General features: G+C 37.1%; 1 long non-coding RNA gene across 1 annotated transcript in view; it reads right to left on the bottom strand.

Annotated features, from left to right (window-relative positions):
• LOC127524546 (uncharacterized) overlaps positions 1–24855 on the bottom strand; it is a 136993-nt gene that overhangs the window by 16977 nt on the left and 95161 nt on the right. The window contains exons 6-7 of the long non-coding RNA XR_007933078.1: positions 13620–13855; positions 12938–13110 (exon numbers count right to left, since the gene is read on the bottom strand). This is a non-coding gene — a long non-coding RNA (uncharacterized LOC127524546). The remainder of the gene's footprint in view (positions 1–12937; positions 13111–13619; positions 13856–24855) is intronic.

The raw sequence follows: 24855 nt of genomic DNA, 5'->3' as shown, positions 1-24855 counted from the left end.
TGACTCACAATTCTGACTTTATGACGTGCAATTCTGACTTTATGACGCGCAATTCTGACTTTATATCGCGCAATTCTGACTTTATATCTCACAATTCTGACTTTATATCACTCAATTCTGACTTTATATCTCGCAATTCTGACTTTATATCACAATTCTGACTTTAATTCACTCAATTCTGACTTTATATCACTCAATTCTGACTTTATATCACAATTCTGACTTTATATCACAATTCTGACTTTATATCACACAATTCTGACTTTATCTCACAATTCTGACTTTATCTCACAATTCTGACTTTATAACTCACAATTATGATTTTATGACGCGCAATTCTGACTTTATGACGCGCAATTCTGACTTTATATCGCGCTATTGTGAGTTTATATCTAACAATTCTGAGAAAAAAAATCTGAATTGTGAGATATAAACTCGCAATTGCTCGAAAAAAAGTAAAAATTGTGAGATAAAGTCACAATTACCTTTTTTATTTTTTATTTCATGGTGGAAACAAGCTTCCATATTTCAGCACAAGTACTTTCAGTACTTTGCAGAACTTTTTCATGCTCAAACAGCAACATTACACACTAAAGAAAGATGAACGTGGAAAAAAGCATAATAGGACCCCTTTAAAAAAAACATTTTAAACACTGTCTAATCCACATAGCACAGATTTTTAAAATCACACACCCTCATTGTTCAGATTAGCGGTTAATAAATATGTGTTTTTCTTAAACCTTTACATTTAATCCCCTCAATTGTGCTTCACAGGTTGAGTGGTTTGGTTTTCATGTAGTCTGCCGCAGTGCCAAACAAACAGACCGGCTCGTCTCTTCCTCCCTCACAAACAGAAGGAGCCACAGGGGTTTGGCCGCGAGGCCCGCATGAACCTGCTGTTGGGGCGGGCGGATTGTTTTTAGTGTAACATAGCAACGCAGCTCTCCGCCGAGCACAGAGACATTTTACCCAGACAGCAGATCCCACACAACCACAGCAACACCACAAACAGTCTGTGCACGAGATGAGATACGCTATAAAATCTAATGTGAATCACAGGAGGACAAAAACAGATGATGCAACAGAAAGTGTTAGAAATGTGTGCATGCACTCTAAATGATCACAACTTCAATGGTAAAATGCTATGGTATAAACCTGTTAATTTGTTAACAGTACGCTCGCTTTATATAAGGTGAAAAAACATAACGGATTGAATGAAATATTTAGTGTAATTTTACAGTAAAAGACTGTTAAGTGTACAGTACATTTTTGGGATGTAAAAAAGATCAAGTTATCTTATAATTTACACCATAAATTGACATTCACAGAAATCTCTCTGTGACAGCTCATGTTAAATGGTTTATCATTGAAATTAATTTTTTTTTCTTTGTTTTTGTTTTTCTCATTAATTATGTACATTAGGGACAAAATCTTCTGGAAAGGGGGCCGGGAGCAGCAGCTTATTTGCATTTAAAGGGACACACACAAAAACGGCGTGTTTTTGCTCACACCCAAATAGGGGCAAATTTGACAAGCTATAATAAATGATCTGTGGGGTATTTTGAGCTGAAACTTCACAGACACATTCTGGGGACACCAGAGACTTATATTACATCTTGTGAAAGGGGCATTATAGGTCCTGTTTAAGGTGACTGTCAATACTTTATAAAGATAAACAACAGAATTTAGTAATTTGATATATCAGTTAATGTGATTAAAAAAAAAAAAAGTTTAAATCTGTAAAACTTAAAATGTTCTGGAAAATGCTTTTTTTTTTTTTTACCATACATTTTTTTTTTTTTACAGTGCAAAGGTGAATAGGAGCAATAGTGAATTCTATTCTATTCTATTCTATTCTATTCTATTCTATTCTATTCTATTCTAGCGTTTTGACTATTTTTATATTTCGGTGGCTACTTTGTATGAATTTGTACAATCTTGTTTATAAAATTCATATGAAATTGCCAAATCAATAAAATAGTTGTTTTGTCATGAGATCAGGTTGAATAGTCTTTAGATTACAACTTCTCATGTTCGAAAACATTTTATTGGACAAAAACTGGGATATACCTCTGAGTGCAAGATGATGTCATCAATATTCTTGGTCTGTTTTTGCATAAGATTTATCTGCTGAAAGTTTCTTATGTCAGCGAGTACAATAATGTAACGAAAACCTCTTAAAGCTACAGACATGGACTAAATGTGCACTTTGATTTCATGAATATAACATTCAGTCTTTCAAAGATTTGATCACACTAACCTAGAGAACTTTGGTGAATTCAGCGATTAGTTTCTTCTCAAAACCCCTCATCCCGTATCAACCTGGTTTTTGCATCAGATGGCGAGTGAACAAAACTAAAGTGTGACCGAATAATTAATCCAAAACTGTAAATCCTCTGATCATTTACTCACCCTCATGTCGTTCCAAACCGTTGGCTTTCTTGTGAGAAATGCTCATCTACTCTTTTTAGTGTAAGTTACATTTTAGTGTAACTTTTTCGTTGCATATGCATATATATGATTCATAAACAGTCATGCGTGCTCATCCCGTACTGCAATTTTTTTTTTCTTGTATAAGAAAGCCCAATAAACTATCTGTAGTAACGAGACAGAAGGCCTTTTGTATGACTAGTCTTTTTACTGTAAGGGAACATGGAAAATCTGTAAGAAAGGAACAGCCCACATGACACAAATACAGTCTGTCATTTCGGGAGTATTTGACTCCGTTTCCAAGCCAGGCCTCTCAAATGGCTTCCATGTGTGAGAGTTGAGGGGAGAGGCAGATCTCGGCGGGTTTGCTTTGTCTGAGAGCTCTTGGCAGCGTCGCAAGGATTCCTGAAAGCCAGAGCAACATGGCGTCACCCCAACAGCTCCCTGACTCAGAAGCACAAGGACGCCCTGGACGAACTTCCTGTTGGAAGTACGAGCATCAGATTTAGGGTTTCTCCAGCCAGGAAATGAGTCACACTTTATTCACCCATCCATACGCAGACGGGTCCCTCATCCCCAGCTGCCCGAGAGCCTCAACTGCTCCAACCTTAATCTGTCGACTCAATTATTTAATAAAGGAGTGGCCGAACTTCAAACATAGGCGCCATCCTGCTCTCTTCATTCGGTCTGCAACTGAGCGCATTACTGACTCAGTATCGCTGCTATTCCTGATTGAAAACTCTTCACAAAACTCATTTGTGATGTCATTAAACAGTACATCCTTTGCTCTTGAGTTTAATTTCAGCAATGATTCAGACAGCGACTGTGATGGAAATGATTACCGTTTGCCATTAAACAAGATCTGGACGCATCAGTTTTCAACAGTGCTGCATGTGCATGTATATGATTCATAAACAGCCATCTTTTTTCTAATAATTTTGTTAACAGCGCAGCTTAAGGAAATATATTTTTCAAGTTGAAATATTAAAAAATGTACTTTAAGAGGCAAGAAAATTTCCGATCTTAAAACACATTTTAGGTAAATGCAAAATATAATATGTACAACGCCTAAAACTAACTTTTTGCCACACTTGCCAATGTCCGGTGAAAATGTATGGGCCATAAATATTTTTTTTACCAGCCATGAAACTGATTCTGCAAAAACAGGCAGTTATGACACCAAAATTTTAGAATAAAAATTTAGATAGTGAAAATTCACATTTTTCAGGCACAGAAATTAATTAAAAATATAGCTGCGAGCAGCAATTATCGGGGTTCAAGTGCTTTAAGGCCTTTAAGCACATGAGTAAAAAGGTATTATGTTTTATTTAGCAAGCCTATAACCATCCCGATCATAGATTGAAAAGACCATTTACAGCAAATACAGGCAATTTACCATAGGAAATATATAGTTTAATATATAGTAGCTTTTTAACAGTTCTTGAGGTTAAGCCAAAAACCTAGGACTAGTTCGCCAAAGGTGTTTTTTGAAATAATCTCCAATATTTAATGAACGATTCGATGGACAGCGGCGGTCCTAGAGGCAAAGTTGCTCAGAATGAAGAGTTCCACCATGTGGTACGAATGTCGTGGGCGTGTGTGAAAAACCGCACGATACACAATCCTTTACGCATGTGAAAAACGTGAAGGCGCCCTCGGTGGCCAGTTTCTTTAGAATTTCTCACAGGCCTCTAGGGCCGTGAGTCAAACAGGCCCAGAGAGTTTTGTTCCGATCGGCCTCCGTTAACCTTGTCTGATAGCTGCTCAAAATTTATTGGCTGATGGCGGTTTTTTTTTTTTTAGATATGTCAGTGTCCTCATAGACAATCTTGGCACCTCGGACAAAGACACTGCATGCCAATTATTAAGTCAATCGGACTAACGGTTAAGTAGTTATAGCAGTTTTCATGTTTTTTCATGTTATAGTGCCACCAAGTGGCCCGTTGCCACGTCCTTTTTCACGCGATCACAGAATGAGCTCTTACATTGGTGTGTTGAGTTTGGTGAAAATATCTCATTCTGTTCACGAGTTATAGCCATTTTAGTAAAAGCGGCTCCACCCACTTCGAACGTTTCAGCGGCACTTAGTGAATCGAAATTTCCACCTTTTTTTGATAATTATTGACAATCAGACTCTGGAGAATCTCGCTGCACTGGTTTGGTTCCAATCGGGTCAAAAACCTAGGACTAGTTCGCAAAAGTAGGTTTTTTAAAAAAATCCAAAATACCCGAAAATTTTGTCATCGCTCAATTTGTCCATCTTGAACCAAGGATTCCAACGACACAAGACACTTGAGTCTACGTTTGTTTATGAGGATACTCGCTATTTTCAAGCGCAAGAAGACGTGAAAGAGTTCAATTCAGTATTCGTGCGCTGTCTTGGGACACAGATTTCTGGGCACATGCTTCGAATGTTTGCTTTCCCACACAACGAGTAACGAATTGAGTTCCCATTCGCATCTTCTTGCGCTTGAATATTTTAATTGGCAAGGCTTAAACTTTCATGACGATGCAGCTCTGGCTCAGCAACTGTCCTGAGCGTCGTTCACGTTTGTCCACGTTCATGTTCGCACAAAATTGCATTGTTAGAATTCATAAAAATTTTATCATTGACACCGTTTCACATACTCGCCAACACCGATTTTTTTTTGGCATATCTAAAAAGTAATTCAGGAAACCTGTTACCACAACTTAAATAAATGCATGATTACTAGACAAAAATTCTAATTTATTGTTTTAATTAAAACTTTTAAGTTGCAAACATTATTCTGTTGATATAATAATATTGATTATTACATCAACTTAATATTTTCTGTAATTTAAACTAAAATTGTCGTGATAATTGGCTTTTTTTTTTTTCAATTAGGTTGTAGTAACTTAATGATAACTTCAGAAATTAGGCAGTGGATTTCTAGTTCCCAGCATGCTTTGCATAGGACTGGATAAGGAGAATACATGTTGAAATTAAGTGTTAATTTATTTGTTTTTAGTGAAGGGAAAGATCTGTTAGTGTTTAATGCTGTTATGTTTGACATTTAAAAGAGTTTCTGTTGTTGAAGTTTTTGTGGTTACCATTGTGCTGAAGAGTAGAAACACGAAGGTAAACACTACATTGACTACATTGCTAGAGACAAGTAATATCTTACTTGTTCATTAAATATACATGTTAAATAAGATATGTTAGCATGTGCTATGATAGCTGTTGATTTGAACTGAAATAGATAAGATTAATTAGTTCCAGGGATACAACTCTGGTAGTTGGAGTGACTTAATTTTTTTGAGTAATGAACTTAAAAATCTGTGTTTATGTTACAAATTATTAAGTTCCTCTAACGCAATGTAGCTTGTTGGTTGAATGTAAATTCACTCAAAGTTGTCACAACTCAAAAAATTGCCATATCAGTCAGATCTTTCCATTTTTGTCATTAAATGGAGTGTGTATATGTGTCGTCTGAAACTAAAGCCATCCCTACTTTGACAAGTTGTTCTGTCCGTTAGGTCAGTTTCTGTCTGGAAACATCAAACACTGTAGGAAACTCCAGCAGAAATCACTTCATCATTGGCACCAGCCATATGGAGCAGATGGATTTACCACTGGAACATATTAACCAGGACTGGCACCATGTCATGGCCCTTCATTTGCCATTTTTACTGTATCCGCACATGCATGTTCAGTTGCCCATGAACTACATTATCAATGAAGTGTGCATAACACATTTGCCTATTTAAACAAGCAATCGGCAGATCCATAGCAACAGCATGCCGTCCTCACATGAAAGTGATCCCTGCACAGGAAAAAAGGCTACCAAGGGAACAGTGGCTATTCTGAGCCTGCAGTGTGACAGAGGTTCACATTGACACGGTTTCCTAAATGAAGTGCTGCGGCCCGCGAGGAGGGGGGATGTTCGTCTCGCTCGCTATTCTTCTACTCTCTAGTGTCATTGTTCAGACAGGAAACGCCACAGAGACGTATTAGTTGACACACTATTTTAAGTAGGTTAAGGGCACACACACACCCCACTGACTAACCATCCTCTTTTCTTTAAGCTAGCGTCATCTTCATTGTCTATTAATACGATTACCATGAAACAAGACGGCTAATTTCAGTTCTCCTCTACATAGTGCAATCACTGAAGATGCTGTAATCGCTGTAAATTAACCGCAGTAGTTTGTGTGCTTATATGAAACATATGATGCATTTGAATAAGTGTAGTTATGGTTAACTAAAACAAAAAAATATATTTAAAAAATTAATTGAAACAAATGTTAACTGAAATAAAATATCAAAAAATCATTTTATTTCAATTATTTGCCTTTCCTAATTCTGCGTAGCTCTGAAACTCTATTGTAACTGTTAAACTTTCCAAGGATCAGCATTCTCCCCTAAAAGTGATCGGCCAGACCAAACTGTAAGACGTAGAGACTAGAAACTTTAAGGGTTGGTAGTACTCACACCATCTACAATGTCACCAAGGGTCGCCCCGATCAGCCTGACGGGGGCGCTACAGCGGTGAAAACTCCTAAACCGTTAGGCGTAAACTCAAGTGTCTTATATAGTTGGAATCCAAGACGGACACAATTTCCGGATATTTTGGAGTTTTTGAAAAACCTACTTTTGCAAACTAGTTCTAGGTTTTTGACCCGATCGGTGCAATGAGAGTCTGATTGTCAATAATTATCAAAAGAAGGTTGAAATTTCGAAACGAAATGAATCGAAACGTTTGAAGTAGGTGGAGCCACTTTTACTAAAATGGCTGTAACTCATGAACGGAATGAGATATTTTTACCAAACTTGGCACACCTATGTAAGAGCTCATTCTGTGGTCGCATGAAATAAGGACGCGGCGACTGGCCACTTGGTGGCGCTATAACAGGAAAAAAAAAACATGAAAATAGCTCTAACTACCTCACCGTTAGTCCGATCGAATTGAAAATTGGTGCCAAGGTGCCATGATTGTCTATGAGGACACTGACGCATCTCAAAAAATATGTCGGCCATCGGCCACTTAATTTGAGCAGCTATAAGACAAGGTTAACGAAGGCCGATCGGAATGAAACTCGCTGGAGCTGATTGAAATTGGCCACCGGGGGGGCGCCTTCACATTTTTCAACCGTATAAAGGATTGTGTATCGCGCAATTTTTCACACATGCCCACAACATTTATACCACATGTTAGAACTCCTCATTCTGAGCACTTTTGCCTCAAGGACCGCCGCTGTCCATCAAATCGTTCGTTAAATATTGGAGATTATCTCAAAAACCAACTTTGGCGGACTAGTCCTAGGTTTTTGGCTTAACCTCGATAACTGTTAAAAAGCTTTAAAAAACATAAATTTCCTATAGTAAATTGCCTGTATTGGCTATAAATGGTCTTTTCAATCTATGTTCGAGATGGTTACAGGCTTGCTAATTAAAACATTATACCTTTTTACATGTGCTTAAAGGCCTTAAAATACTTAAACCCCGATAATTGCTGCTCTCAGCTATATTTTTCATTTAAAGTTGAAGAACTTTAATTGCTAAAATTAAAACTAAAGTAAAAATGAAGACTAAAACAAACATATTTTTATAAAAATGACTAAAACTTTAAAATTAAAATGATAAACAGAATACAAACTAATTAAAAAAAATAATAAATATTAATGATACTAACACTGATGTGAATGCAAGGCTGCATTTATTTGATCAAAAATACAGTAAAAAAAATTTGAAATATAATTACAATTTAAAATAGCTGTTTTCTATGTGAATATATGGTCAAATGTTATTTATTTCTGTGATCAAAGCTGAATTTTCAGCATCATATATAGTTTATATAATTTCCGTATAAACTAAATATAAGGGAGGGAGGGAATCTTGTTTCCTCCAGCTAAACGCTTCAGTCATTCATATTCTCTCTCACAGCCATACATTTGTCAGCCTGTTTTTCAAGTGAGTCACAAAGAATGGTTGCTCTCTCTCTCTCTCTCACACACACACACACACACACACACACACACACACACACACCCCTCAGCTCTAATTCCAGGAAGCAGCTGCTCAGCTGCAGCAGATGATGATAGCCTATATCAGGCCTGTGAATCACACCTCTGTTTTGACTCCAGTTTTTTTCTTTCTCTTTCCTCAGAATCGGACACGGCTGGGTGGGGAAGAATGCGTCGTATGGCACAGATCCAGAGGGAGGAGAGGATGGAGATAAGCAGTGACAGGATTGTGGAGGGAAAGGGATGGTGGTGCTTTATTACACGGCTGCGGGGTGCTCATTTCAGCGGCCGACATGTCTGGACGAAACACCCGCGCAGAGTATTATAGTGCAGCTGTGATTGAACACAAAGATGGGCAGAGAGAGAGAGAGATCTGAGACAATGATGTCACTCGTTCCCGCTAGCGATGGAAATCATGAGAAATTTAATCATTCCGGTTTAGATTCCTTAACTGTTTTGTTTCCTTTAGTATATGATGAATAACTGACCCAAAGTGACATAAAGGGATAGTTCATCCAAAAACTTACATTGTCATTGTTTACTCACCCTTCTTCAGTCCAATTCGAGTTTATGAATGTAATGACCTGCAGTTCAGTGAATCAGTCAAGAACCGCTCCGCCCGATTCAGTCAGCGAGTGAGTCATTCGTGGTTCAAATCGAGAACTCATTCATGACCGATTCTTTTGAATGATTCATTAAACCAAATGAAGCAAGAATAATTTGATCATGAGCTGGACTATACTGCATGCTCTCAGTTTGGATAAATCCTAAGTTTGATTGCATTATTGCTGTAGATTCTGTGGCGTCCTCATATGTACTCAGAAGTGAGTCAAACCTGACAAAACCTCCTGAAACCTCCTTTTGGGGACATCCTCATTTGAAAAAATATGATTTGAAATTGTTATTGTAAATAAACTTTTGTAAAAATGCAGTTTTCTGTTAGGGTTAGGTTACAATATTTATAATTAGTTGTATATAAAAACAGTAAAAATCTATGCAATGTCCCAATTTAGATAGTTAAGTACACTTTAAAAAATGCTGGTTGGGTTAAAAATGGACAAAAACCCAGTGATTGGGTTGTTTTAACCCAGCTGTTGGGTTAAATGTTTGCCTAACACGCTGGGCAGTTTTATTTAACTCAAATATTGTTTAAAAATGACTACATGTCTGGCTTAAAATGAACCCAAAATAGGTTGGAAATTAAAAATCAGAGACATAATTACTAGAGGCAACAATAATAATCAAAAGGTGAACATTTATTAATAAACAATAAACATTTATTAAATTGCTTAATTATTATTCATTAAACTTATTAATAAATGTTCATTTATTAAACATATTAATAAATGTTAATTTCCAACATATTTTGGGTTAATTTTAAGCAACAATACCTCAATTTTTAAACAATGGTTGAGTTAAATAAAACTACCCAGCAGGTTGGTCAAACATTTAACCCAATCGCTGGGTCAAAACAACCCAATCGCTGGGTTCAAAACAACCCATTCACTGGTTTAAAACAACCCATTCGCTAGGTCAAAACAAACCAGTCGCTGGTTCAAAACAACCCATTTGTTGGTTTAAAACAACCCGATCGCTGGGTCAAAACAACCCATTCCAGCCCATTCGCTGGGTCAAAACAAACCAGTCGCTGGTTCAAAACAACCCATTCGCTGGTTTAAAACAACCCAGCTGCTGGGTCAAAACAAACCAGTCGCTGGTTTAAAACAACCCAGTCGCTGGGTTAAACAACCCAATCGCTGGGTTAAAACATCCCAATCGCTGGGTTCAAAACAACCCATTTCAACCCATTTGCTGGGTCAAAACAACCCAATCGCTGGGTTAAAACAACCCATTCGCTGGGTTTGTCCATTTTCAACCCAGCATTTTTTAGAGTGTAGACGTGTGCGTGTGTGTGTTTGAGAAGTCAAGTGACACACACCAGCCAATCTGCATTTGATTTTGTGTGTTTTGAATGCATTATGTTCTTCAAATGTAAGAAAGCCTCAGTGCAAACATAAACGCAGCACTGCAGACGGGTCAATCTCAGCTGTAAACCCTGGGCTGATTTAGCTGTGCGGTCAGCGGTGGCTTTGATCCTGCGGCCTGTGAACAGGAATCTCTGTTTGGGGGAAACAGGGGAAATTCGGTTGACGGCCTTCAGTGAAATGCGGGAAATCCTGCTGTGTTTGTGTCGCTCTGAAAGCTTTCAGCTCAGGAATGTGACCTATATTCTCTGTCCGCTGTCTCCCCCCCTCTCATTGTGTTTGAGCGCAGTAAACACATGGATGCTTACCGCAGTAATGTGCTTCTTAAAGTTGCTATTTTACACAGTCTGCAGCATATTTGTCTTTGCATCGCAGAAAAGCAAAGCGAAACTCAAATATATACTACAATCATTTGCAAAACAGGACTGGAATGAACTTTGTAAATATGTTGCTCTAGAAATTTGTAAAAAAATGTATAATGGTGGCTACGCCCCTGTGTTCAACAAAGAGTTAAACATAATTTAGAAATTTCTCTAACATGTATGACAACATATTTACATAGTTCACTTCTGTCACTTTCCATGCATTTCTTTTTTTCATTCTTGTTGTGTCATATTTGAGGTCGGTATGATTTTTGTAATGTTTTTGAAAGAAGTCTGAAAGGCTGCATTTATTTGATCAAAAATTCAGTAAAAACAGTAATATTTTGAAATATTATTACAATTCACATTTCTGATTATTATCAATGTTGAAAACAGTTGTGCTGCTTCAGATTTCTGCTTCAGAAGTCTTTTATAACTATAAAATATTATTATAAATAAAATATTTCTCTATATTAATTATTTTTGCTTCTGTTCATTGAACTTTTACTATATTAACAGGATAAAGAGAAGAAAACACAGACAGACACACACACACACATATATATATATATACACATATATACGCATGGTTTCTTGAGTTTCCATCGGGGAACACACAAGACAGGCTACATGAAAAAGAAATGATCTAAATATCTAAACCCTGCATTAAGGTAATTAAAAAGCTTCCGACTGACAGGGGAGGCAGGAAAGGGTTAAGCAGTGTTCGTCGGTCAGGACAGAGATGAAATGGAGTCTGTAGTGCTGACTCACTGCATGAAGAGCCTCCCCCTCCTGTCTCTCTCTCAGATTATGTGCACGGGTTGTGCGAGCATGTGGCAGCCTGCCTGCTTTTACGGGAAGAACACAAGTGCAAAAATACTTTGGAGTGCAGTGAATCCTGAACACACACACACACACACACACACAGGCACGCAAGAGACTAAAACAGATCCACCAACAACAGGCCTGCATGTGCTAGACATTTGAAAGTCATTCAGTTTTCTGCACTGAAAAGCACCTGGATATTTTGACTATAGACAAGAAATAAATTCTGAATAGACTTTTACATTGCCTGAAGAAAATGTGAGTGATGTTTGCCTGTTCAAACTCACTGCCACAATGACAGGGTGCCGTTTTTTTGTTTGTTAGGGCATTGCTATGTGGATGCTAAAATGTCCTTGGTGGTTCACCTGAAGAAAATGTGTGATGTTTGCCTGTTCAAACTCACTGCCATAATGACAAGATGCTGTTTGTGGTTGCTAGGGTGTTGCTATGTGGTTGCTAAGAGGTTCTTGGTGGTTGCCAGGGCGTTGCTATCTGGTTGCTAAGATGTTCTTGGTGGTTCACCTGAAGAAAATGTGAATGATGTTTGCCTGTTCAAACTCACTGCCATAATGACAAGATGCTGTTTGTGGTTGCTAGGGTGTTGCTATGTGGTTGCTAAGAGGTTCTTGGTGGTTGCCAGGGCGTTGCTATCTGGTTGCTAAGATGTTCTTGGTGGTTCACCTGAAGAAAATGTGAATGATGCTTGCCTGTTCAAACTCACTGCCATAATGACAAGATGCTGTTTGTGGTTGCTAGGGTGTTGCTATGCAGTTGCTAAGAAGTTCTTGGAGGTTGCCAGGGTGTTGCTATGTGGTTGCTAAAACGGTCTTGGTAGTTCACCAGAAGAAAATATGTGATGTTTGCTAATTCAAACTCACTTCCACAATGACAGGATGCTGTTTGTGGTTGCTAAGAAGTTCTTGGTGGTTGCCAGGGTGTTGCTATGTGGTTGCTAAAATGGTCTTGGTAGTTCACCAGAAGAAAATGTGTGATGTTTGCTGATTCAAACTCACTTCCACAATGTCAGTATGCTGTTTGTGGTTGCTAGGTGTTGCTTTGCAGTTACTAGGGCATTGCTATGTGGTTGCTAAAATGTTCTTGGTGGTAGCTAGGGTGTTGCTAGTCTGTTCTGTGCTAAAGTCTTTATGATATTCTGGTTTGTTGATATGGCTCAGGTCCCTCCTTCAGTATTATACTTATTTTACCACAGGAAATCATCCATCTAGTCACTCAGAATAGAAACAGCACACCTCTCCTAACAGTCAACACAATAACAGGCGTCTCTTTGAAGGCATTTCTGGTAATTAGGCTTTGAAAACACTAATGCTCAAACACAAAGATGTTCCCTACCTTCCTTTCTATAGCTCTCTTCTTAATCTTATTATCCTGCTGTCTGTGTCTGGACTAATGCCTCTATGGTTTGTCTTCCATTAGCATTTTCCACAGCGTTTTTCTGCAAACAAACACACCAGCGTCTCTTTCTTTCTCCCGTTTACCCAGATGAGAGATCCGTCAAGTCCAGCCTGTGGTCCAATCAACACAGAAATACATTTGACTGAAATGGACAACATTAAAGGGAAAATGCCCATTTCTTTTCTATTGAAAACATTTGTGGCATCCTATTTAACAGGGAACGTTTTAGCAAGGTTCTCACAAAGTTATGAAACATTAATAGAATGTTTGTTCAAAGTTATCTGTTCTTTAATAATGTACTCAAAATGTTAGCAAAAAAAAAAAACATTATTTATACATCATGAAAGTTTTTCATCAGTTGGACAATCATCTATGTTACTACTTGTTTCAGAACTATTCTCAGGTTTAGGCCCTATTAATCATGACAAATGTGAAAACAGGCGTAGTGTCATTGTGTTTCTCACATACTATAAGGTCTCACAATGCATTAAAAAAAAAAAAAAAGCACATTCTGGAGGAAACTCACACTCAGTGAACCACAAGTGTCTCCAGGTTCTGTGACAAAACCAGTAAACCACTGGATTCATCTAGTAACTATTTCTTTGAAAGTGTAGCTCACCTGTGGCTGGATTGTATCAGTGAATTTGTACAGAATGTCCCAGTATGTTGACAACATGACCGCAGGCATTCCACTCAACATGGCGTGTTCATTCCTGTCATGTTTGAGCTGCTCAAATTCTCATGTCCAACACCCACATGATGATGTAAGTCTTGTTTTCCATGCCCAATATCATACATTAATGTCATTCACAAAATCTTTGATGATGCTGGATGGAGCTCACAATCTCCTGGCATCTGTAACAGAGCAAGAAATGTTTGTTATGAAAAATATCACATGATCAACAGCACTGTGACATAATACTACATTTTATATGCATGTCTAATGATACTTAAAGTCATGCTTAAGTTCTCAACTGAGAAAACTTTTGTAATTGCACTTTTGCAAGGAAGAAGTTCTGAATTCAATGCAACAAAAAAATTTGTATTTTACTGAGATGAAAGTTGCATTTTTCTATTCCTAGATGCACGACAATGACCAACTTTTTGGACCTATTATGCATCACAATTTTACACAAACTGACGCACATTTTTGCTATCTTGCACAAGTGAGCAGAGGAAGTTCAGCACAAAAGGATTCATCCTCAATAACCGGACTGCGGTTCAGACGTCTGCTAGTGAAGTGACCTCTGGAAAACTGAGAAAATAATAACCAATTATCATCGTTAGTGGTGGAAACTCCCGACCTATTTTATCACCTTCAACATCTCAAGAAAGTGTGTCTGCGTCATCTTGCATGTTTTTGATTTCAACACCTGATTGCCACAGATGCTCTTTGCAAAAAAGATCAGTCTAAAGTGCTTAAAGCTGATGCAATTAGCCACAATATATATCTGAATACTCAAAAATAACTACATCATGGTATATATACCGTTGCCACTTTATTTTCCTATTGGTAAGATCAGTGACAATTCATAATAGCCATCAGTATTTTGACACCTCAAAAAAGTCAAATTATCTGAAGTCAGAGTTTGACATTTTGGAAATTTATAAAACCAGATTCTCAGATCAGATAAAGGCCGAGAATTTACAGAAAATGATCAAATGATCAGTTGGAGATGATTTGGTTGTTTTAACGCCTCAGATGAACGTTAGTTCACATTGCCAGTCATTCAAGTAAAAACTCCCCATGAGGGTTTTCTGAAGAGCTTCACTGTGCTGATGAGATTAGAAAGGTCACGGCCATTAATACCAAACCTCAGTAGATAAGCAGATAAAACCTTTACTGAATTAAAGTGTTAATATACAGTAAGTAAACAGCACTGGCCTTGTAATACCACAAAGCACCCTAAAAACTGTGGCAGTGATACTGTATGTCAGCCAGTACTGATATTTGTCCTATAATTAAAACAAAAATATGAAAGTATAAACTTTTAGTGATTAAGTAAAATAAAAGTGGTGCCAAAGTTGCAGTACATCTTGTTGACCACTTTGAATTGAGTTATTAATGAAGAAATTTAACTCTGTAAACTCCATAAAATGGACTAGAAAAAGCAAATATTATTGTGTTAAGTTTAATGGATGAAAAATGTTGTAATCTAATGATGAAAAACTAATTGAAAATTAAAAAGTACAAAAAATAAAATAAAAAACTTAGGTTTAATGATTAAGTCAAATTAAAGTGGTGCCAAAGTTGATGTGCATCTTGTTGACCACTTTGAATTTAATTATAAATGAAGAAATTTCACTCCATAGATTCGAACTATAATCATAATCGTATAATCGTAAACTATAATTGTGTTAAGTTTATTGGATAAAAAAATATGGTTGTAATGATGAAAAACTACATGAACACAAAAAAAGTAAAAAATAAATGGGCTAAATAATAAAAAAAAACCTTACATTTGATAATCAAGTAAAATAAAAGTGATGCCAAAATCACCTTTTTGACCACTCTGAATTGAATTATTGATGAAGAAATTTGGGTGTGAGCAAAACCACACTGTTTTTGTGTGTGTCCCTTTAAATGCAAATGAGCTGCTGCTCCCGGCCCCCTTTCCAGAAGAGGGCGGAGCTTTAACAGCTCACGCTTCGGTTGCTCAACAACAACAAAGCTGGAGAATCTCACACAGCCAAAATGACAACGGTGTTCAGCTTTACATTGTTCAAACCGGAGTCGGACACTGATGGAGAGACTCAGGAAGAAGTTACAACTTTTAGACGTTTCTGAATGGTTAGTGGATAAATTTATGTAGTTGCTGTGGAGTTGATTCAACTCATCGACTAGCATGTGCCGTCATGTTAATCTTTTGTGCAAATCCAGCGTTGAATTGACCCTCGTTTGTGAAGCAGTCCGGCGTAAAATGACGGCATGTCAACAACACTCTTCCTCTTCTCTAAAGCAGCCCAACATGGCCTCACCCCCTTTGTTGAGTGTTCTCGGGGCGGGGTTTATGTAAATTTTAGGGTTAGTGATGTCACTAACCCAGGAAGAAGCTTGTTGTAGTCCTTAAACAGAAAATAGTTTGAGCATCGTAACTTCAATGCAGATGTTGTTTATGATCAAAATATATGATCAAATCAACATTACACACTAACTAAAGTTAAAAAAGTGAAATCATAATCAACCACCACTTTAAATTGTATATGCATATCAATATTATATCACCAATACCATTGGTCACCCAGCCCTCTATATACTGGTATCGGCTGTTTAAAAACCCATCTCAGTCACCCACAACTGTAAAGTACCACACTTCAATGACCTCATTTTCAAATTAAATGATGCAAAGACCTTTTAACATTGTTATTTCACTCCTACAGTCACAGAACTTTCCCTCAGTGGAAAACAAAGCTCACAGATTAGGCTTTCAAACGGGCCCGTTATGTAAAGAACTGGACATGCCCGCGCCGTGTGACCCAGTTACATCTATAGCGCGGCAGATTTCCCCCCACGATGAGAGAGAAAGCAGCTCGGTTACCACCGCTCCGTCATCGGCCCACCGTGTGAAATGGATAACTGTGACCTTCAACTGTTAAGTGCATGCTAGAATTTCAATCAGCCAATCAAATCATTGATTTCAGTTCATACAGCAAATAGAAGATGAATGCTGCTGCATCGAACACAGTAAACGCACGGCTCGCTGGTGAAGTGAGAGGACGTAGTGTGTCTGTGGTTGCTGTCCTCCCGCGGGCTGAGCTGTGACTCATGGGGGATTACGTGTCTGATGGCTTTGATGTGCGCGCTGCTGCCAGGGCTATTTTATGCTGCACACTAAATGCACCGCGCTGAACCAAAACAGAACCTAAATGGCACAGCTGCAATAGGAACATTTCTTTGTTTTAAAGTGCCCCATTATGCTACTCCTACAATAGATTTACACGCATTCAAGGTCAAAAATCAATCATTTTCTCATAATATACATTGCACATCACCTCATTTCTCAAACGCTGCATTTACATTACATGGTTCAAGTGACCCAATTCCGATTTTTTCCTCCCACGTGGCACAGATCGGATATGACCCATGAACGTGCAAGCAGGAAAAAAGCAGATGGATTCTGATATCCTCAGATGGGTTTCAGGCCTCATTCATATGTGGAAATAAATCTGATATGAATCAGATACATGCGTCTGCCATGTAAACGGACAGATCGGATAATCCCGACAATGCGAGTCATACGTCATTGAAAAAGAGACTGTGGCAAATGACGTCAACTCAGGTGGACACCAACCGCGATCACATGACTCTTTTCAATGGCGAAATGGAGGACGAAGGCTCAACCCAATGTTTTGTTGACCTTTAAAGATGGTGCGGAAAGTCCATTGCAAATCGAACCGTTTTTACTTATTTTTCAGCCTAATCTTTTCCGGGTCATGTATGTCTACCTTGGGTTGTTCCGCCAAGTGTATAGTGTAAATGCAGATATGGGTCACTTTATAAAAAAAATCAAAAATAGTCAACAAATCGGAATCGGGCATCAAGACCTGCAGTGTAGATGCGGCCAAAGAGTCTGAAAACAGTTTGTTCGAAGAGTCAGTCCCTCTAAACTCCTCCTTTCCACGAGCTACTCTACTAGAGTTTTTCTGTACAGCATGACGTTTAATGTCCCTGACAACATAGTCCCATATAGACACTTGTTCGCCTTAAAACAAACAATCACAAGGGAGTATTACTGATGTATTTAATGTCGCAGAATAAAAAGTGAAAATATCTTCAGCTTGTGTTCACCACTGACCGTATTTCAGTACTTCAGGATGATGGAACAGTGTGCTAAAATTTCAGTTTTAGTTATTTTAGTGCATCGAGTTAAACTAAATGAAAATGAGAATTTTTTCCTGGGCCACTAGCTAACTAATTTTTTTAAATATATTTTTTTATTTCAAGAAATGAAAATGTATTTTTATGGTCTTAGTTTTAGTTAACGATAATTTTTGATGTCAAGACCATTTAAAAAAAAAAAAAAAAAATGTAAACATCCTTTCAGCAGTTTGTGGACATAAACACACACAAATAAAACAGACAACGTCCAGCCTTTTCAGAACAAATAAACTGATGTTTTCATTTCTGTCTTTCAGTTGGGAATCAGGCCTCTGTTACAGTTACACACTGATAGGAAGTTGCACAAGGTTAATGAAAAAACCGACTGCCAAAAACCACAAACTGCTCAGCGCTGATGCAATGAGATTACTGCTAAAAGACGGATGCTTCCGTGTGTATTAGCAGACTGAAGCTGGTGTAACGGCAGGAGAATGAGCCCCGGAGGCAGACATTTGCCTGCTGACTGTCAGATCAGAGAATGACGGACACATGGAGCTGAGATCCCAGCAGCAAAAAAGTGTGACAGTGACTGAAGCAATTATTAAAATTAATCACACCAACGTGAAGCCATTTACAGCAGCAGTTCTCAAATGGTTTTGCTTCAACTGCTTAAATAAAAATATCCTGAAAATAAATATAAAAAGTCATATCATATAAATATTATAATTTTAATTTAGTTCATGCACTGTAAAAAATGATTTCTTTTTTCAAATCAACTACAATAATTAATGTGGTTCAGATAACATAACATTTGAGTTTCTGTTGATTAAACCAATCGCCAATTTTTTAATGTCAATGAACTCAACCAGGTAACTTACTCTAAGCTAAACCAACAATTCTTATTTAAAGTTGCATGTTGCATCTGATGAGGTTCTACAAATTACAAACTACTGTAGAGTTTGATTGGACACATGACCTTTGACATCAACAACAAAATATGGGCTTAGAAAATTCATTTCTCATTTCACTTAATGTACTTTAATTGATGTAGTAAAATAATTAAAACTGAAATAAAAATTAATAAAAACTATATATATATATATATATATATATATATATATATATATATATATATATATATATATATATATATATATATGGGTCATTGATGAATAATGTTTTTAAAAGTGTGAAAAACAATGGAGATAATTAATTTTGAAGTTTTATTAAGTGTTAACAATGAGATTATGTGGTTTTTATAATCAATTAACACTGCTTTTGTCATTTTTTACAAGATGGACAAAATTTGTCACCAAAAAAGTCATTCAGTTTAACCAAAATTTCGGTTTTACCGAATGACACTTTTGGTTATACGAATGACGATATTTTCAAACAGTGCTAACAGGCTGATATCTAGCTAGGACAATCAAACATTTTATATTTAGTACAAGTTTTTTTAAATATTACAACATTTTCCATGTTTTATAGCGGTTGTACCGAATGACCTGATGTTTCGGGACATGTGTATGAACAAGTGAAAACATGAATTTTTCAAATAGTTAAAAGAGAGTTAGTTACTTTGCTTCACGACCATGTGGTCCTTTGCAGGTGTCTGAATGATGTCACATCCTGTCACATGATATTGACCGCATGACTTGATCCAAAATGGTCGCTTTATATTGGTTACTCCGAATGACATCAATGAAATTCATTTTTCCAGACATTCTTTCTCATAACAAAGCAACGACTTCTACACATAATTTTAATACCATTTTGCACTATGTTGATATATGATGATATAAAATCATGCCAGAATAAAAAATATATACATTTATTACATTTTAAGATATTTTAATCTCAAATGAACGGTTGGACGGTTAAACCACATGACCTTTTGACACTTCGAAATCTTGTAGCAAAATATAATTAAAACCTTTTGGATTCAATAAGAGAGATCTAGTTTTACTACCATACATACCTTGAATGTAATATCTTTGTTTTTTTTATTATTATTAAGGCCTTTGGACAAAAAAAAAAAAAAATGACCCATCACTGACCCATATATATATATAAACTACTTAAATGACAAAAACACACAAAAAAATGAAAAATATAAAAAATAAAAACAAATCGAATTAATAAAATATAATTAAAAACTATAATAGTATCTAAAATAACACTGATCGTGAGGCCATCAGTTGAGAAGCACCAATTTACAGCAAACTTTCAAAGTTTTACTGTGAGCTAGAATCATATTCAGAACAATAAACAACATTATTCTCCATGTGCTGCTCACCAAAACAGAATCCACTGGTGCAAAATGCATTATAAATCACTGCGAGTCTATTTGTGAGAACCATCAGTCAGTTCAGAGCCTGGAGCTGTAGATTTCTCCCACATAACCTACTTTCAGACGGTTCTTATTTTCTGACACATAAAAGATGTGCAAAGGGTGTCATCTCTGAAGAGCATCATCAAAAGGATGCTGCTCCGATTCCCCGAGTTGCCATGGAAACAGCTCACTACAGGGAGGCTGTGGGAGGCGGGCATGTGTTTCCATGCAGCTGGTTGTCATAGAGACTGATACGGTGACTTACATAAGTATTCATCGACGTGGCGCGCGTGGCTCTGCCTCATGATAAATTCAGCGCGAGTCGCTCCTGCTCGGATGGAATTAAAACAATGTCACTGGGAGCAGCGGATGAGGACATTTGTGTGCCGCCCACGTTACCATCAGCCAAGGTCAGGATAGTTTCCCTGGCAATTAAGCGGTGGCTGCCCATGAAGCAGATGCCCGGCAGTCCCAAGGTGACATTTCAAATAACACACTCTCTCTGCCCCTCCCGTTCCTTCCTCGACTGTCCATCGTGATGGCAAACCTTAAGGGAGCTTTAACTCAACAACACAACCATTCCTCCAATCTAACTACAGTTAAGCAGCAATTTCACATCTGTTGATGCGGCCAAAACATATCTGTTTGAAGCCTAGTGAGCTGCCTTGCTGTATACTAACTGAAATGACCACTAATAAGTGAACAATTTGAGAACACTCTACTTAGGCAGAAATTTGCAATGTTGATAAACACTGTGATATGCATAAAAATACACAAATATTAAAGTGAAAATGCACTACTGTTAAAGAAATTAATACTTTTATTCAGCAAGGACACATTAAATTGATCAAAAGTGACAGTAAAGACATTTATGATGTTACAAATGATTTCTATTTCAAATAAACACTGTCCTTTTGAACTTTCTATTCATCAAAGAATCATGAGAAATAAAATGTATCACAGTTTCCACAAAAATTTGCTGTTTTCAACACTGAAAGTGATAATAAATGTTTCTTGAGCAGCAAATCATCATATTAGAATGATTTCTGAAGGATCATGTGACACTGAAGACTGGAGTAATGATCAGCTTTGATCACAGGAATAAATTACATTTTACAATATATTCACTTAGAAAACATCTATTTTAAATTTAGTACTGTCAAATCGATTAAACGCAATTAATCGCATCTAACAAAAGTTTTTAGTGTGTATATATAAATATATACATACAATACACACACATATATATGCATATATATATATATATATATATTATGGCTGTCAAATTGATTAATCGCAATTAATTGCATTGAACATAAAAGTTTGTAAAGATATATGTAAATATATATGTGTGTGTGTGTATATATATACACACATATATATATATATATATATATATATATATATATATATATATATATATATATATATATACACACACACACACACACACACAAATATATGTACACACATATATTATATAAACAAACTTTTATGTTAGATGTGATTAATTGCGATTAATCAATTTGAAAGCACTATTTAAATGGCAATAATATTTCACATTATTACCGTTTTTACTGTATTTTTGATCAAATAACTGCAGCCTTGATGAGCAGAAGAGACTTCTTTCAAAAACATTAAAAAATCTTACCAATCCCAAACTTTGGAAGGGTAGTGTAGATTATTTATAATTATAAATATCAATATTTTTCAGTATGCATCTGATTATATTTAGAATGGACATTTATCCTACTTTGTCTGCCATCTTGGATGTTTTTGATTTTTGGTTTCACTGTTCTTGTTGCAAAGCATAATGATCCTTAAAATCTTTTTTATGTCATGAGTGCACTTATGATGCCTTAAAATAGTGCTTACATAGGCAGCATACCAACTGAAATGACCCCTGATAAGCAACACTCTACTTAGGCAGCAACCTGCAAAACCAGCTGATGATTCATTTCACTAGAGTTTGACGTAAGCATGTTGCTAAGCTGTCAACACTGATAAGTATAAAAACACACTAATATTAGTTAATTCATACTTGGATTTAATATTTATCAGCACCACTATCTTGGGTGTCTTTTGTGGTGTAATTGTGCTTGCTTCAATGCATTATGGGCCTTAGAATTTGGCCAAAAGAATATGATGACTTAAAATACTGCCTACGTAGGCAACACACTAGGATTTGGAACGGAGCCGAACATTCCTTTGGAGCTAGAAAACACGTGCAAACTGTAAAGTGCAAACCTGATTCTGAGGTCTGGATGAGACAGACAACATGTATGACATGTGTCAGTCTTACTACGACCTCAGGAACTCGAGAAATAGAGAGAAAATAAACAAGTCAGTTAGAAAACCACAGCGTGACAAATGTTCTGCTAACGATAGAGTCATATGACATGGAGGGAAGTGGTGGTTTATGTTCAAAGCTGTCAAACCCTTCTGTGTTCAGACTTCCCTTCATGTGTACCTCTTTGAGCGTGTCTGCGTGTGCGTTTCTGCTTTTCATTTCCGTGCTCGAGTGAGCTATCTGCTAATAGTTAACCTGGTTAAAGGATGCACTGTGTGCATTGTTGCCAAATACTGTACTGGATGATTAAGCCAGCAGGAATGCACCGTAACACAGGCGTGACTAAATATACAAGCTCCTAGGTGACAATCACTTCTGAGAAAGTGACGTTTGTGTGAATTTACTGACATGCTGGTTCTCATAGCACTCTCCTTCAACCGCCTTTGGCCCTCACACCTTTTTAAACTCTTAGTCAACCAACTGTTCTTGGTCATACCAGGAAGTTAACCTGACATTGTTTTGTTTCAAACAAAGGGCCGGTTGTGAAACCAAACAAACGCTTTGGCAACAAGTCAAAAGTGAGTGTGGAAACAATGTTATGGAGGCCTTTCATTGGTTTCTAGTTATTTTGTTGGGTTTCTTGCTAAGAAACCCAAACCTAAACCAGACTAAGATAGTTAGCAGGTGGTCTTCAGCTGGACTTCTAGCAGTACAACAAGCTCTAAAACCAGCAAACTGAGACCAACCTTTTTTTTCAGTAGGAAGTGATTTATATTGTTAATGGGTTAATTAGTCAAACAAAGGGCTGGTTGTGAAACCAAACCAACGCTTTGGCAACAATTCAAAACTGACCAACCTTTCACTGGTTTCTCCCAACTAGTTATTTTGGTGGGTTTCTTGAAGATGCAGAGCTAACGAAGCCCTGCAGAAAACCTAAACTAGCCTCTTTAGCCTTGTTTTCACATTCAATTTTGACTTGTTGCCAACGAGTTTGTTTCGTTTTTACAACCAGGCCCCCCCTTTTTTTTTTTTGAAACAAAACTAAATTAAGTAGTTTATAGTTAACCCTTCTGAAGAAAAAATGCTATAAAAATCTGTGCCAAGTGCTAATCTGGTTTGCTGGTCTTAGCTAGTCAGTTGGCTGGTTTTAGAGTTTTGTTAGGTTTCTTGCTACAGAGAAAATTGAATGTGGAAACAAGGCTAAAGAGGCCTTGGTTTCTCCTAACTAGTTGTTTTGTTGGGTTTCTTGCTACAGAGATAACTAATCCCTGCTGAAAACCCAATTGTAAACTAGCCTAAGATGGTTTTCTAGTCTTCAGATGGCCAAAACCCCTCTAGCAAACTGAGACCAGAAAACCAGCTTAGCTCTTTCAGCAGGAAGAAAGCAAACAAAGGGATGGTTGTGAAACCAAACCAACACTTTGGCAACAATTCAAAACTGACCAACCTTTCACTGGTTTCTCCCAACTATTTATTTTGGTGGGTTTCTTAAAGATACAGAGCTAACTAAGCCCTGCAGAAAACCTAAACTAGCCTGAGATTGTTTGTTGATCTTCAGCTGGTCTTACAGCCTAAGTGCTATTTAGGACAATTTTTTTTTTATTTAGGACTATTAAGACAAACCAAAGCCTCTTTAGCATTGTTTCCACATTTAATTTTGACTTGTTGCCAATGAGCCTCTTTTTTTTTTGTAACAAATCTAAATTAAATAGTTCTGAAGAAAAAATGCTATAAAAATCTGTGCCAAGTGCTAATCTGGTTTGCTGGTCTTAGCTAGTCAGTTTGTTGGTTTTAGAGTTTTGTTAGGTTTCTTGCTACAGAGAAAATTAAATGTGGAAACAAGGCTAAAGAGGCCTTGGTTTCTCCTAAATAGTTGTTTTTCCTAGTCTTCAGCTGGCCAAAACCCCTCTAAAAACCAGCAAACTGAGACCAGAAAACCAGCTTAGGCTGGTTTAATTGCTCTTTCAGCAAGAATAAAGCAAACAAAGGGATGGTTGTGAAACCAAACCAACACTTTGGCAACAATTCAAACCAACCTTTCACTGGTTTCTCCCAATTATTTATTTTGGTGGGTTTCTTGAAGATACAGAGCTAACTAAGCCCTGCAGAAAACCTAAACTAGCCCGAGATTGTTTAGGACAATTTATTATTTAGGACTATTTAGGACAAACCAAAGCCTCTTTTGCCTTGTTTCCACATTTAATTTTGACTTGTTGCCAATGAGATTGTTTGGTGCCGCTTTTTTTAACAAAACTAAATCAAGTAGTTTATAGTTAACCCTTCTGAAGGAAAATGCTATAAGTGCTAATCTGGTTTGCTGGTCTTAGCTAGTCAGTTGGCTGGTTTTAGAGTCTTGTTAGGTTTCTTGCTACAGAGAAAATTGAATGTGGAAACAAGGCTAAAGAGGCCTTGGT

This window comes from Ctenopharyngodon idella, chromosome 13 (genome assembly GCF_019924925.1).
Source record: "Ctenopharyngodon idella isolate HZGC_01 chromosome 13, HZGC01, whole genome shotgun sequence".
Classification (NCBI taxonomy): domain Eukaryota; kingdom Metazoa; phylum Chordata; class Actinopteri; order Cypriniformes; family Xenocyprididae; genus Ctenopharyngodon; species Ctenopharyngodon idella.
This window is presented reverse-complemented; position numbering and strand designations above follow the sequence as displayed.